At 40.4% G+C, this 13,503-nt stretch overlaps 1 protein-coding gene and 1 long non-coding RNA gene across 2 annotated transcripts in view; one reads left to right on the forward strand and one right to left on the reverse strand.

Annotated features, from left to right (window-relative positions):
- Window positions 1-13,503, reverse strand: part of LOC121653840 (NLR family CARD domain-containing protein 3-like) — a gene marked incomplete at its 3' end in the record, with an annotated part of 124,818 nt that overhangs the window by 88,135 nt on the left and 23,180 nt on the right. The window lies entirely within an intron of this gene.
- LOC121655816 lies at window positions 441-9,220 on the forward strand. The gene is made up of 3 exons (XR_006013310.1): window positions 441-571; window positions 6,664-6,667; window positions 9,096-9,220. It is a non-coding gene; the product is annotated as an uncharacterized LOC121655816 (long non-coding RNA).

Genomic DNA, 13,503 nt, shown 5'->3' on the forward strand with positions numbered 1-13,503 from the left:
ATATTAATATGAATATGAATATTAAGCTTCCATTAGTTTTCTTTTCATAATTTACTTTTGCTTCAATAATGTTTGATTCATTTTCTCTTTTTGCTTTGACAATAATTTACCTTTTTTAATAGCCGTCATTTGAATTTCATATTTCATTCATTCCCAATAACAACCATGTTTACCAGAGTCACATGCTTGTTTCCAGAATCTACCAATGATGGCGTCAACGTCCCTTTTTACATCCAAATTATTAAGTATTGATCAATTTCCAATATCCTGAAACAATGTTCTGAGTACAACAATCATTAAGAGCAGTTCTACTGAATATTCCCTGATGAGCTGTTAAGATGGAGGCTTCTATCATCACGTCTTTGACCACATCCACAAGATGGTTGGAGATGAGCCAGAAATCTGTTGGTGATTGAAAGGAAAGGCTCCTGTTGCACCAAGTACACCTCCTCTGTTCTTCCTTCCTGTCTCACCACAGACCCACAAGTCCCAGTCACACACATTTATTTTAAGCTTGGAGTCTGTATTTGTGGTTTTTAGAGGCCATCAATCCACATCATCATCATCATCAGTACTAAAGTCGCCTCCACACAGAATTTTATCTTGAGAGGATTTTAAATGAAGTTGCTTCGTCTCATCTCAGCAGTTTGGAACAGAGTCTGATTTCTAACTTTATCATTGGAGCATAAATATGAAGCATTAGAAATAGTTTCTGATCTATTTCACACACTAAAATAATGATTCTTCCTGAAGCTTCTTCCTCACTCTGTAGTGTCTGACCTTTAAATGGAGCTTTTAAGATGGCTGCTCCTATTCTATTCTATTCTATTCTACAGTCATTTAGCAGACGCTTTTATCCAAAGCGACTTACATTTGAGAGGAAGAACAACACAAGCATGAATTCAAACAAGATGGGACGTCATAATTAAGTGATAGTCAGACCGCTTTTGAGTCCAGTTGGACCCAGGTGCTGTCATGTAGTGCTAGTGCAGTGCATATAATTTTTTTTTTTTTTTTTTTTTTTTAGTCATTTTATTTAAATACAGGATCACGATTTCATCACACAATATCAACTAGGTCATAAGTGCATGATTTCATCACATAATATCAACTTGGGCATAAGTGCATGATTTCATCACACAATATCATCTTGGGCATAAGTGCACACAGCTTCTTCAGTACTTGGTTGAGCCAAAAAGCTGGACAAATCTTTCTGACTCATTTAGTTAAGCTAAATGTGGAAATGCTCCTTAAACAACTGAGTCTTTAGCTTGGTCTTAAAAGTGGATACGGACTCTGCGGATCGGACGGAGTTTGGTAGATCGTTCCACCACCGGGGAACAACAGAAGAGAAGAGTCTAGCTACTGATTTTGCGCCACGTTGTGGTGGGAGCACTAGGCGTCTTTCACTGGTAGAGCGTAAGTTTCGATAGGGAGTGTAGCTCTGGATTAAGGAGTGAAGGTAGACCGGAGCCGTTTGGGTTATTGTTTTGTAAGCCAGAAGCAGAGCTTTGAATTTGATGCGTGCTGCAACTGGAAGCCAGTGAAGAGCAATTAGCAGTAGAGTGACATGAGCTCTTTTGGGCTGGTTGAAGACCAGACGTGCTGCTGCGTTCTGAATCATCTGCAGAGGTTTAACTGAGCATGCAGGCAGGCCAGCCAGTAAGGAGTTGCAGTAGTCAATGCGTGAAATGACCAGAGCCTGGACCAGGAGCTGGGTCGTGTGTTCAGTCAGGTAGGGTCTGATCCTCCTGATGTTGTAGAGAGCAAATCGGCAAGACCGGGAAACCGAGGCAACGTGGTCCTTAAAGGTCAGCTGGTTGTCTACCATGACACCAAGATTCCTGGTAGAAGATGTAGGCACTAGTGTGATTGAGTCAAGCTGCACACTTATCTGTGGTGGTAAAGAAGGACTGGCTGGGAAGACAATGAGCTCAGTCTTGGACAGATTTAGCTGAAGGTGGCGATCCTTCATCCATGCAGAGATATCAGCAAGGCATGCTGATATTCGCATTGAGACGGTTGTGTCATCAGGTGGGAAAGAAAGGAAAAGCTGAGTGTCATCTGCATAGCAGTGGTAGGAGAAACCATGAGAGCTAATGACTGCACCGAGTGAGGAGGTGTATAGGGAAAAGAGAAGAGGGCCGAGCACCGAGCCCTGAGGCACCCCTGTTGTCAGCCCATGTGATCTGGACACGCCCCCTCACCAAGATACTTTGAATGATCTCCCTGTGAGGTAGGATGTAAACCACGAGAGGACAGATCCTGAGATGCCAAGCTCTAAGAGTTTGGAGAACAGTATATGATGGTTGACAGTGTCAAAGGCAGCCGACAGGTCCAGCAGTATATGGACTGAGGATTGACCAGTGGATCTGGCACGCTCTAGTAATTTAGACATGAATGGAAGCAGTGAGACCGGCCGGTAGTTTTCAACCTGGGCTGGGTTGAGTGTGGGTTTCTTCAGCAGTGGGGTAACCCGAGCTTGCTTGAAGGCAGAAGGAAAGACACCGGATTTAAGAGAGGAGTTGATAATATGAGTTACTGCAGATTTGACTGTAGGTAAAATGCTCTGCAGGATGTCAGAGGGAACAGGATCAAGAGGACAGGTTGTGGGTTTTGAGCTGACTAGAAGTTTAGAGACTTCGTCCTCATTTAGAGAGCGGAAGGAGCATAGTGAGGCACCAGTAGCTGGTTTGGTAAGGCTGAGTTGGTCAGGCTCAGTGAATTGGTTACTGATGGTAGCAACCTTTTCAGTGAAGTAGGAAGCAAACATTTCTGCAGTCAGCACAGTGGGAGGCTGAGCAGGTGGTGGAGATAGAAGAGAGTTAAACGCCATGAACAGTTGTCGTGTGTTGGGAGCATTGCGGATCTTGTTCTGATAAAAGGCTATCTTGGCCGCCTTTAGGCTGGATGTGAAAGTTATAAGTTTTTGCTGGTACTCAGACAAGTCAGTGTGCTCTTTTGATTTGCGCCACTTTCTTTCAGCCGCCCTGAGTCCGGCTCAGCTCCTGCTGATCCATGACTTCCACTGGAGAACCACATCTCACTGCTCCACTCATTTTTCCACAAAGTCTCATCTGCTGCACGTGCACGGCTTTCTGGAAGAAAATAAAAACCTGCATTTTTACTTCTGCAGAACAAAAATCCAGCTTCCCTCCTTAATAAATCTCTTCAGCCTCTGACATTAACAGAACAAGCAGAAAAAGACAGAAAGAAAACGATCTTACAATTAACTGTAAAAGCTGAAATAAAACCTTTTCTAAAGGCATCAGGAATTTGCCATAATTACTCTGAATTTCTGCTATAAAACATTTATTCTCATTTTAAAATGATGTATGTAGCGTCCCAGTGGAATAAACACTCTTAACTGATGGTCTGTAGAGGTTTTTATTCCATCTAAACATTCTTGAACCAAACCTAAACCAACGTATGAGCTAAACAAGAAAGAAACACAAAAATGACGCATTTTAGCTCCATGAAATACACTACACCGTTTGAGCTACAACCCTTTCAAAACAAGACATTTCCGGGTTTACAGGAAGTTCCAGAATAAAATCCACGAACGATACAACCCGTCTGTGTCAGCTGACGTCACACTCGGGATAGCCGCAGTCCAGCGCCATGTTGGTTGTAGAGATGGGATTTATGGCTCTTTGAAGGGAGCCGGTTCTTGAGGAGCCGTTCCTTTCAAAGAGCCATTCAAAAGACTGGCTCGTTCTCACAATATCTTACAAAATTTAAAAATATATAAGAATGACAAAAATCAAAATATGTACCTATATAAAATCTACTATACAGGATTAAATAATTATAGGAAAAATATAGATAAAAAGGATAAACCTGAGCAGTCAGTGCAAATTCTAGTAAATGTTTTGAATAGAACTCACAGTATTTGTTTCCAAACAATACTCTCTGTCCACAGATGCTTCACATGAATGGAGTGTGTTGGACATCAGACTTCTATGTCACACGTTATTTATTTTATTTTAATTTTACTCAAACTACTACTTATTTACTTATTTACTTATTTATTCATTTATTCGTTCATTCAGTCATTTTTAGTTGGAAGGGGGGTGGGGGGGATTGGGCTTGGCGTGTGTGTGTGTGTATATGTGTGTGTGTGAATGTGTGAAAGATTTCATTGAGTGTTTTTATTCTTATGTTTATAATCATGTAAAGAACTTTGTGTTACCTATGGCATGAAAAGCGCTTTATAAATAAAGTTTGATTTGATTTGATGAAGGCAGTGTCAAAAATTTGTATATAAAAAGAATGGTTCACAGCTGTGAATCAGTTCCCATTGTTCATTTAAAAGAGTTCAAAAGAATCGATTCATTCATGAACGTCACATCTCTAGTTGGTTGCATCCTCCTTGTAAATGACTGTTCATGTCTTTGCTGCGTTATAATCTTTGATAAAATGGGAGTCTCGTGTTGTGTGAAAGAATGCCAAACTAAGTCACACTACATAAAAGGTAGAAAAGTAGCCACAACGTTAGATTTGTTGGGTTTCCCACTTTTAAAGAGGCTTTGCACAGCAGGTTGAGGATGTAACCGAGGCGTTGGATGGCCCCTGTCACAGCGGTGAGGGAAGGACATCACTTTCACCACCATCTCCCTTCATGTGTGTTTGCTCTCAGCATTTTCATAAAGGAAGAAGGAGAGTTTTTGTTGTTGCTGTTGTTTTTATTGTGTAAGTAATGTTAACGAATAAACTTTATTTGGCTTTTTAAAGTCACTATATTCACATTGGCTTAACTTGTAAACTAGAGGCAAAGAGGGAGGGAAATAGAAATGAGTTCATCTGTTTGTGTTTGATCAGTGTTTATTTTATTTAATCATCTTATATCAAAACATCACAGAGGGAATGATTTTAGAGATGCAGGTAAATACCAAGGGGCTGAGTTATGACGAGGGCAAAACTGCTGCGCTATTTAACATTTGCTGCGCAGTTTTGCTCTGGTTATGTTTCCACGATTAGCGCCTGATCTATTAAGACTGCTCCTGTTATCATTTGCGGAGCAAACAGCAGTATTTAAATGAGGATTTAGCGGCGCTGTTTGCTCTGTCATGTAAGGTTCTGGAGAGCAAGGAAACCGCAAACGCAAAATTAACTTTTATCCGATAGAAGTTGAGACAAATAAAGGAGACAAATAAAAATATTGCGGAAGTCGAGGAAAAAAATCTAAATGTCACCAGAAATGCTGCAATATAGTTTCATATTCAAGTTCAATTTATTTATAAGGCACACTAACAACAACCTTTAGGAACCAAGGTATTGTACATATAAAAACATGCAAGGAACAAATAAGAAATAATAAAGGTTTAAAAGCTATAAAGAAATAATAATAATAATAATAATAAAAGACAGGCATGATAAAGTCTTTAAACTTATCCAGCAATTCTAATATTGCAACGCTGGATCGTCTCCACAATCCTCTTCTCTGGCATTCTAAATATATTAATATAATAGAAAAAAATGCATTATCTTAGTCGCCTTTCATGGTGTCTGTGCCTCCTCCTTAAAATTATTACTGCAGCCATTGCACGTATACTGTTGTGCCAATTAGCACCTGCTTTTCAGAAACGCTATTTTTAGAGCAAACATAAACACCGCAAACTATTTGCGGGCTACATGAATCCCACTGCTGCGCAAACCAGATTTATTTGCATAGTCTCCTCCCACTAATGTGCACTTTCTGGCCGGAACGCCCATAATGCATATGCAGTAGCTTCAGAAACGCAAAGCGGAGAGCGGCGCAGTTTTGCCAGGATAACTGACGCAGTTCCATGTTTGCGGCTTTGATAGATAAGCTTGGGCCGATTTTAGCGGAGCAAAGCCGTCTGCACCTGTTTTAGTACACGCAAAGCGTTAATAGATCAGGGCCCAAGAGTGCTCTGTGAGGTCTGATGGGATGTTAACTGGTTGGATTAAGTGGTTAAAATTGTGTAATGTAATGAAGCATCCAATGTTAACTAGTTTTTTAATAACACCAAACATGTGGTTGCAGGTCACCCAGCTTAAGAAATGATGGAGGCTCAGATTGTTCACCATTCCTGTTTCTAGGACACACATCAGCTACACCCACAAACGCTGCACGTCTGCAAGATGAAGAAGACGGATCAGCTGAGGAAAGAGACGCTGCAAGCAGCAGAGATGGAGTCCACCAGGATGCAGACCCTGGAGAGCTACAGACCATGAAGAGGACGCCTGATGCTGGAGAGGAAAGCTTCATCTACAGACCAGAGGACACATAAGGCTGGAGAAGATGGTGATCAGCTGATCAGAGGATGAGACACATGATGAAGATGATGTGTGTGTACAGTCAGACAGTTAGAAGTTTTTTTTATATTACTTGTGCAGCAGTTTATTTTTGTTTTTGTACATGATTTAAACATGAATAATAAAGTGTGTCAAAGGCATTTTTGAAGTATTTTGACTTTTCGTTGCCTCTTAAACACATAAATAACCAGTGTCAGTTTAATAATGAAAATTACTTTAAATTTTAATTACATTAAAAATCTTGTGGAGATAAACACTGAATAGAAACATGATTGTTAACCAGATGAGAAGCTTGACAGTTTTACTTTTTCATAAAAGTTTTTATTGTAATTCTCACACGATATAATAAAAACACTGAAGTTGTGGCAAAATATCTTCAAGTCATGTAGAGAGAGAATTCCACATCTTTGATGTCAACACTGAAACAATAAAGTGCAATTGTGCTAAAATCAGTACAAAAAATGTGCAAATTAGTCACCAAGAGGACCAATGAGAGCAGATCCAGAAGTCTTCTTTATCTGCTGCAGGCTGTAGACCTCCATGATGACCCAGAGCTTCAGTGGAGAGTCGGTCAGGTGCTGGGAGTGCAGGACCTGTAGACACACACTGCAGACACACAACAAGCGTTTACAACAGTGTTCAACCGTTTGCTTTATTTAGCTTCATTTATAAGGACGTTTATATTATTACAGTTTCTGTTTACAGGCTGATGCCAGACTGACGTGTTAGCTGAGTAATTATGTTGTATGAACATGTGGTAGGATTATTAGATCATTTAAAACTTTTTCTGAGTTATGTAATATAAATATGAAGTTGTTTCTTTTACAACATTGTAATGTACATGAATCATTTATGCTCAGAGTTTAAATAAGTAAAGAAAACAGACAAAACAAGTAAAGTAACCCTAACCAGCATCATAACTTCACTAACAGCAGGTGAGCTTACCTTTGCAGTGAGACGCTGTTGTTCAGTCCTGCGGTGGAAATGTGAACAGATCCTGCACCCAGACATTCCTGAAATGTCCGTGAGCTTCCAGAGATTTGTAGTTTCTCAACTGTTTATGGGTCAACGACAAATGAAGCTTCTAAAAAGGCATTTTTAAAAAGTATTTTCAAAATAAATGGCATGCATATTTTAGAGTCTAGAAAATGTATTTAAACATGTCATGTTTGTTAAATAAGATTTCAAACTATTTTAATATTCTTTTTTACAGTGTCCTTGGGTGTTTTGAAAGGTGCTTTTAAATAAAATGTATTATTATTATTTAAATGCATTTACTTTTACAGTAATATAAGCTGAAATATTTTCTGAAACTGGGACTAACATCCACTCAGCTTGTAATATTTCCTGTCAACCAGGACAATGTCCTCTTTAAACTGGTCCCCCATGGTTGGACATCTTGTCTGCAGTTACATCCTCTTAAAGAATTCATGTCACGTCATGAACAGACCCAGAACAGGATTTAAGTTAGCAATAAAATACCAGCAGAGCAGCATCTACTAACAGCAGCATGTTATTGGATCAGAATGAGATTAAAGAGGATGGAATTACCTCTGACAGTTATTTAGGGTTCCTGCCTCCATCAGCAGCTGCTGCCTGTTTTCCAGGCCAGACGCAGCTCATCTCCATAGAATCTGATGAGAATCAATGCATCAAAAATGGTTTTATTTATCACAGCGCAGTTAAAATGCTGAGAAAACCAAATGCTGACCATGTGTTTAAAGGAACATGGAATCTCTCATGTAACACTGAACAGATCCTGCAAATCACTGCAGAAGCTGAGAGACCAGGGATCCAGTGATCATCCAAAGGAAGTGTGTGTAAAATGTCCCCAATGTAGTCTTTGGACCCACCAAGCTCGTCCTTCAGGGCTTCCAACTTTCATTTGTCAATATTGTGATTCAGAATAAGAACATAGTCAAACAAAACATGAACACACTGGCCTGTTTTTTTTCTTTATTTTTTATATGTAAAAAGTATATAAACTAGATATCACACACGTATCTTTTTTACACAAGTGCAGATTGTTCATTAAGCAGCCACACTGTTATTAAAGTTTGTTCAAGTAGGCTTATTTACACACACATTCACACACTCCTGAGTTAAACATTGAATGTTTGAGCTGTAGTCAGTAAAAGAGAAAGATTTTGTTTGGATTTTCCTTTTCAATAAATCCATTTTTGAAGCATATTATATGTTGTGGCATCTGTTTACGCTTCTTTTGTGTAATTGTTACGACTCTCCCCAGTATGTGTTACAACCACACCCGGTAGTGGGGTAGGTTGTAACAAAGGACGACCGTGTGTTTGACATTAACATGCCACGTCTGTCATATTCTTGCAGAGTTTTGAATTGGTGCTTTTTTAGTGAACAAATGTGGGTTTTTCATATAAAAGTTTGAGAACTATATTTAAAAATTGAATGAGTTACAGGTGTTGTAGTAAAAAGTGTTACAACCATCCCTGGTCCCCCCTATTTTAAACATGGAAGTTTTGTTTCACCATGAATGAACATGTTTTAGTGGTTGAGGTTCTTATTAATATCATCTCCCTTTTTCCTGAACAGTTGAGTTATTAAATCACCGCAGATCAGATCAGCCTGTCAACAGGCAGCAAACCCTGATGATGTGATTAGAAATATAGTCGCCCTGACTGGAGCCACTTTCATTCATCTCCTGTTCATTGGAAATTAGCCGCTGATGTAACTCACACAATAACATTCATCCTGAAATTATGCTGCTGGTAGTTTTATTTTCTTCTTCATGTCTCAGAGGGAAAAGTACAAAATCTCTCTCATCTACTGGTTCACTGGAGCATCATCATCATCATCATCATCATCATAAAGAAATAGATTCAAGAAGAGTCACAACAGAAAGAAAATTTTATTTAAGATCAGCTTTTTTAAAGGAAATTTATTTATTTGCCACTAAACATCTCAAACATTTACAAAGAGGAAATACATGATAAAAACTTAAATATGTAAATATACTAAAAACATGGTTCAACACAAACAACAAAACAAACAAAAAGCTGCACGTTCATTAAAAAATCTGACAGCTGCAGGAACCAAAGACCTTCTGAAGCGTTCGGTAGAACATCGAGGTACAACAAGACGTTTCTTCTCATGAAAACAACCTCAGAATAAAAGTTAAATGTTTATTAAACAAAACAAAGAATTAAACATGATGGAAAACATGAAAAAATATAAAAATTCCAATGAGTTACTGGATTGAAACAAAATATAAAATGAAATTTAAGATAAAACATCAAAACCACATGAATAGAAATAAAAGAGAAATTACATCATATTTATTTTTCATTAAACATCAAATATTTTCACAAAAAGTCTAAAATAATCTGAATGAAAATAAAGATAAAATTTATATGTGAAAGTTTGAATGAAAATTCTTTAAATTCTACATTTCAAGTAGAAAGTCAAACATTTGTGGTGAAAAATGAAGCAAAACATGAAATTTGTGATGTGAAAATGAATCTTTAATTCAACATGTGAAAATTTTCATTTCCAGCATCATGAAGTGGAACTAACTGCAGCTGACATGAAGTGAACACAACATCCTGATATTCAGTGTGAAGCTTTGACTGGAAACAACATGTGGATCCTGGAAGAAGCACAGCTTCCATCTTTAAAGGACTGGAAGAGGAAGAAGTTTCCAAGGAACCATTTAGAAGAGTTTCACACACAAACTGATTGAATCCATGAATCTGAAAAGATGTTTCTGAGTGAAAGAGACAGACATGTACAGACTGAACTATCTGTTCACCAGCCAGAGTTTCTCTGCTACCATCACACTCTTTACACTCAACACAGACACACCCAGGAACCAGACCTGGAACCAGACCAGGAACCAGACCTGTACCAGAACCCAAATCCAGCATAGAGAGAATGAGTGAATGTGGTGATGAAGGTGTGGAGGTGGATCAGTGAGTCAGAGGAGACTCTGTAGAAGGACAGAGAGCCAGCAGGACAGTCCACATACACTGCTACTCTGTTAGAGACTGAGGAGGAGGAGGAGGAAGAGGAGGAGGAGGAGATGGGTGTTTTTATGTCATTGTGCCAGACAGAGTAACCTTCATCATCAGAGCATCTCAGACTCCAGGACTGATCATTGAATCCAAACCAACAGTCTCTGTTGTCTCCTCTCCTTCTGATTTCTCTGTAACTCACTGATATAGAAACGTTTCCTCTCCACTCGACCTCCCAGTAGCAGCGACCAGTCAGAACATTTTTACACAGCAGCTGAGGCCAGATAAATCTTTCTGGATGATCAGGATATGACTGAAGCTTCTCCACACATGTCACCTTCCTGTTTTTGTGAGACAGTTTGAGGTATCTGTTCACTGTGTCCATGTGGATGGTGAGTGGACAGGAATCTGATGGAGAGAACAAACACAATCCAGCTGCAGTTATTGATCTATTGACACTTTGATGCTGACTGATGAATGAGTGATGGGACAGTGTGAAGGTGGTTGAATGTGATGAATCCAATGAAAAACACACTTACACTTCCTCAGACCTGGTCTCAACCATGGTTCTCCAGAAGGCTCCACCCTGAAAGGAGGAGGGGGTCAGAGCATGCTAACATGGACATTACATGGCTCTCATACACACTTTGTTCTACACTGAGAAAGGAACAGTCCAACATCTGGACACGTCCACCTGATTGGAGCATCTCCAGACTAGAAGGAGCAGAATCAGGAAGCTGATTGGTCCACACCCACACCAAGAAAACTGCTTTGTGGAAGTCCCAGTTTCTTCTTTCAACCATCTTCTCCTTTTCATCTCTTCACAGATGAAGAACTCTGGCAGCAGCATCAACTCACCACACTTCTTCCAGATCTGATCCAGTCTGCTGATTCATTTCCAGTTTGAAGTGCAGCCACATCACCAGCTTCTACTGACTCCAACATCTACACTGTTATTGAAGCTGATTGATCATCTGATGGATGATTGAATTAGTAATTACTGAATCAGCAGCATGGGATCATCAAAGCTCTTAAGTCCTGAGTGAAGAGGAGAGGTTAGACTGCCTCTGGTGGTCAGACATGGAGCTGCAGCTGCTGAAATACAGGATGTGACAGGATTCAGGAAAGTCTGTCTCATCTTTCCTCAACATCAGCTGTGAACATACTGAGTCCTTTCACGTTAACCAGGAAACCTGATGTAACATCATCATCTTCATCACAACACACACACACACTGCCATCTCCATCACCTCCTCCAGCACCCGATCCAGCCGTTATCACATGACTGAAGCAGCATTATCAGTGGTTATCAGTCCATTCCTACGGGACAGTAGGGCTCTACTCCGCCTCCTAGTGGCTCCAGTAGGTCCTTATCATCTATTTACACCACTGATCAGCAGCACTGATACAGGAAGACTCCTGATCCAGTCCCACAGGATACCAGTCCACCGGCAGGTCTGAAATCTTTAGCATGACGCTGCACTTTCTGGTAAAACAACCTACATTTAAGTCATGTGACTGCTGAGTGAATATTGAGTGTAAAGTGACAAAGTCTGGACAGAAATCCAGTGACTCTCTCAGTGATTTTCATTCATGTCCTCATTATGAGTCCAGATCATCAAACACTAAGCCAGACTTCAGGAGCATGAAGAAGTAAAGAACTTGTGTTTTCCTGTCTAACTCCTCTTTTCAGATCAGATCAGGGGGAGGGGCTCCACTGACTGTCTCCATCATTGTGATCAGCTGTGTGCAGCTAATTGAAGGAAACTGATAAAAACTGCAACGACACTCATGTGTGACGTTGCACGGAGCAGCGGCACCAACAGAAGACGACATGAATGAAAGAATCTAGAGGGAACGAGTCTTCAGGGACCAGAATACTTCCTGCTCTATATGTGTCTCATCTAAATTCATGTTGTGGGTCTGTTGCTGTGATTCAGCATCAGGAGCCTCCAGTAAGTGGGAGAATCACTGAGCATCATCATTCATGGGAAGCTTTTCATCCATCATGTGTTTAAATGTGTCTATACAGAGGTAGGAATACAGGTCTGATCAACACGTGCACATTTCCACATGGACTGATGTATAAAGAGAACTTTACAAGAACATGACTGTTCACACGCTTTTATAAATATCTGTGCTGAGCTAAGCTAAGCTAACATTTCCTGGAGCATCTCTGTGTCTGATCCAGGGTCAGAGGACAGAAAAGATGTTTCTATGACAGAATGTCCCTTTAACCTGCAGAGATGTTTCCAGACTGAAGAAGCTCTGAGTAACAGACAGTTATCACTGTTGTTCCTGCAGATGTTCTCCTTGGAGACTCTCCTACTCACATATCTGCTGTGAGCAAAGGAAAAAGGCTCCTACATGTGTGATGATTCATATAACACTCATATCCAGCATGAAGCAGGACTGAGTGAAGGACAGAGAAAATGTCTGCAGATCTTCCTCCTCTATCAGACATTGTGTGGCTGCAGCAGCCTCTCCATACCTGAGTCTGTGTGGATCCTTCAGTGCAGCCATCAGCAGCTTCACTCCTGAGTCTCCTGGATGGTTGTATCTCAGGTCCAGCTCTCTCAGATGGGAGGGGTTGGAGGTCAGAGCTGAGGCCAGAGAAGCACAGCCTTCCTCTGTGATCAGACATCCTGACAGGCTGCAGAAAACAACACGTATGACAGAAACTCTGAGAGAACTGCTGTGAAACTAAACACCTGTTCCTCATCCGCTCATCAGTGATCTAGTCAACCTGCCACACCTGTCTTCCTTTGTTCCCCAGTCCTTTATATACACCAGCACCATAGTCATTCCCTGTCGGACCTTAACCTACACACGTCATGGACTCACCCCTTCTCCATTCCATGGTTCCTGTCCCTCCTATCGGCGCCTTCAGTTCAGTATCCATAAGACCTCTTCCTGATATCCTGTCTTGTAAATAAAGAATGTTTAACCTGCCCTTGTCTCCGAGGAGTCCTGTGTAACACTTTCCATCCGAGTTCTTAAGAACATTGATTTTCTATTCCATAGGATGCATCGGTTGTTCCAAAGGGGTGTATTGTGTGGTGTAACATGGTGGCAGAACAATAACTTCCAGTAGAGGAGAACTTGCTGGTGGAAATCTGATCATTTGCAGGTAGTTTGCGTACATCATCGTCACATCGTAGTACAAAGTCAGTACCTCCCATTTTTTGGAAAACTGCCCTGGGAATGCAGAACCAGAAGGAATCTCTGTGTCTAGTAA

This window comes from Melanotaenia boesemani, chromosome 2, assembly GCF_017639745.1.
Source record: "Melanotaenia boesemani isolate fMelBoe1 chromosome 2, fMelBoe1.pri, whole genome shotgun sequence".
In the NCBI taxonomy this organism is placed as follows: Eukaryota; Metazoa; Chordata; class Actinopteri; order Atheriniformes; family Melanotaeniidae; genus Melanotaenia; species Melanotaenia boesemani.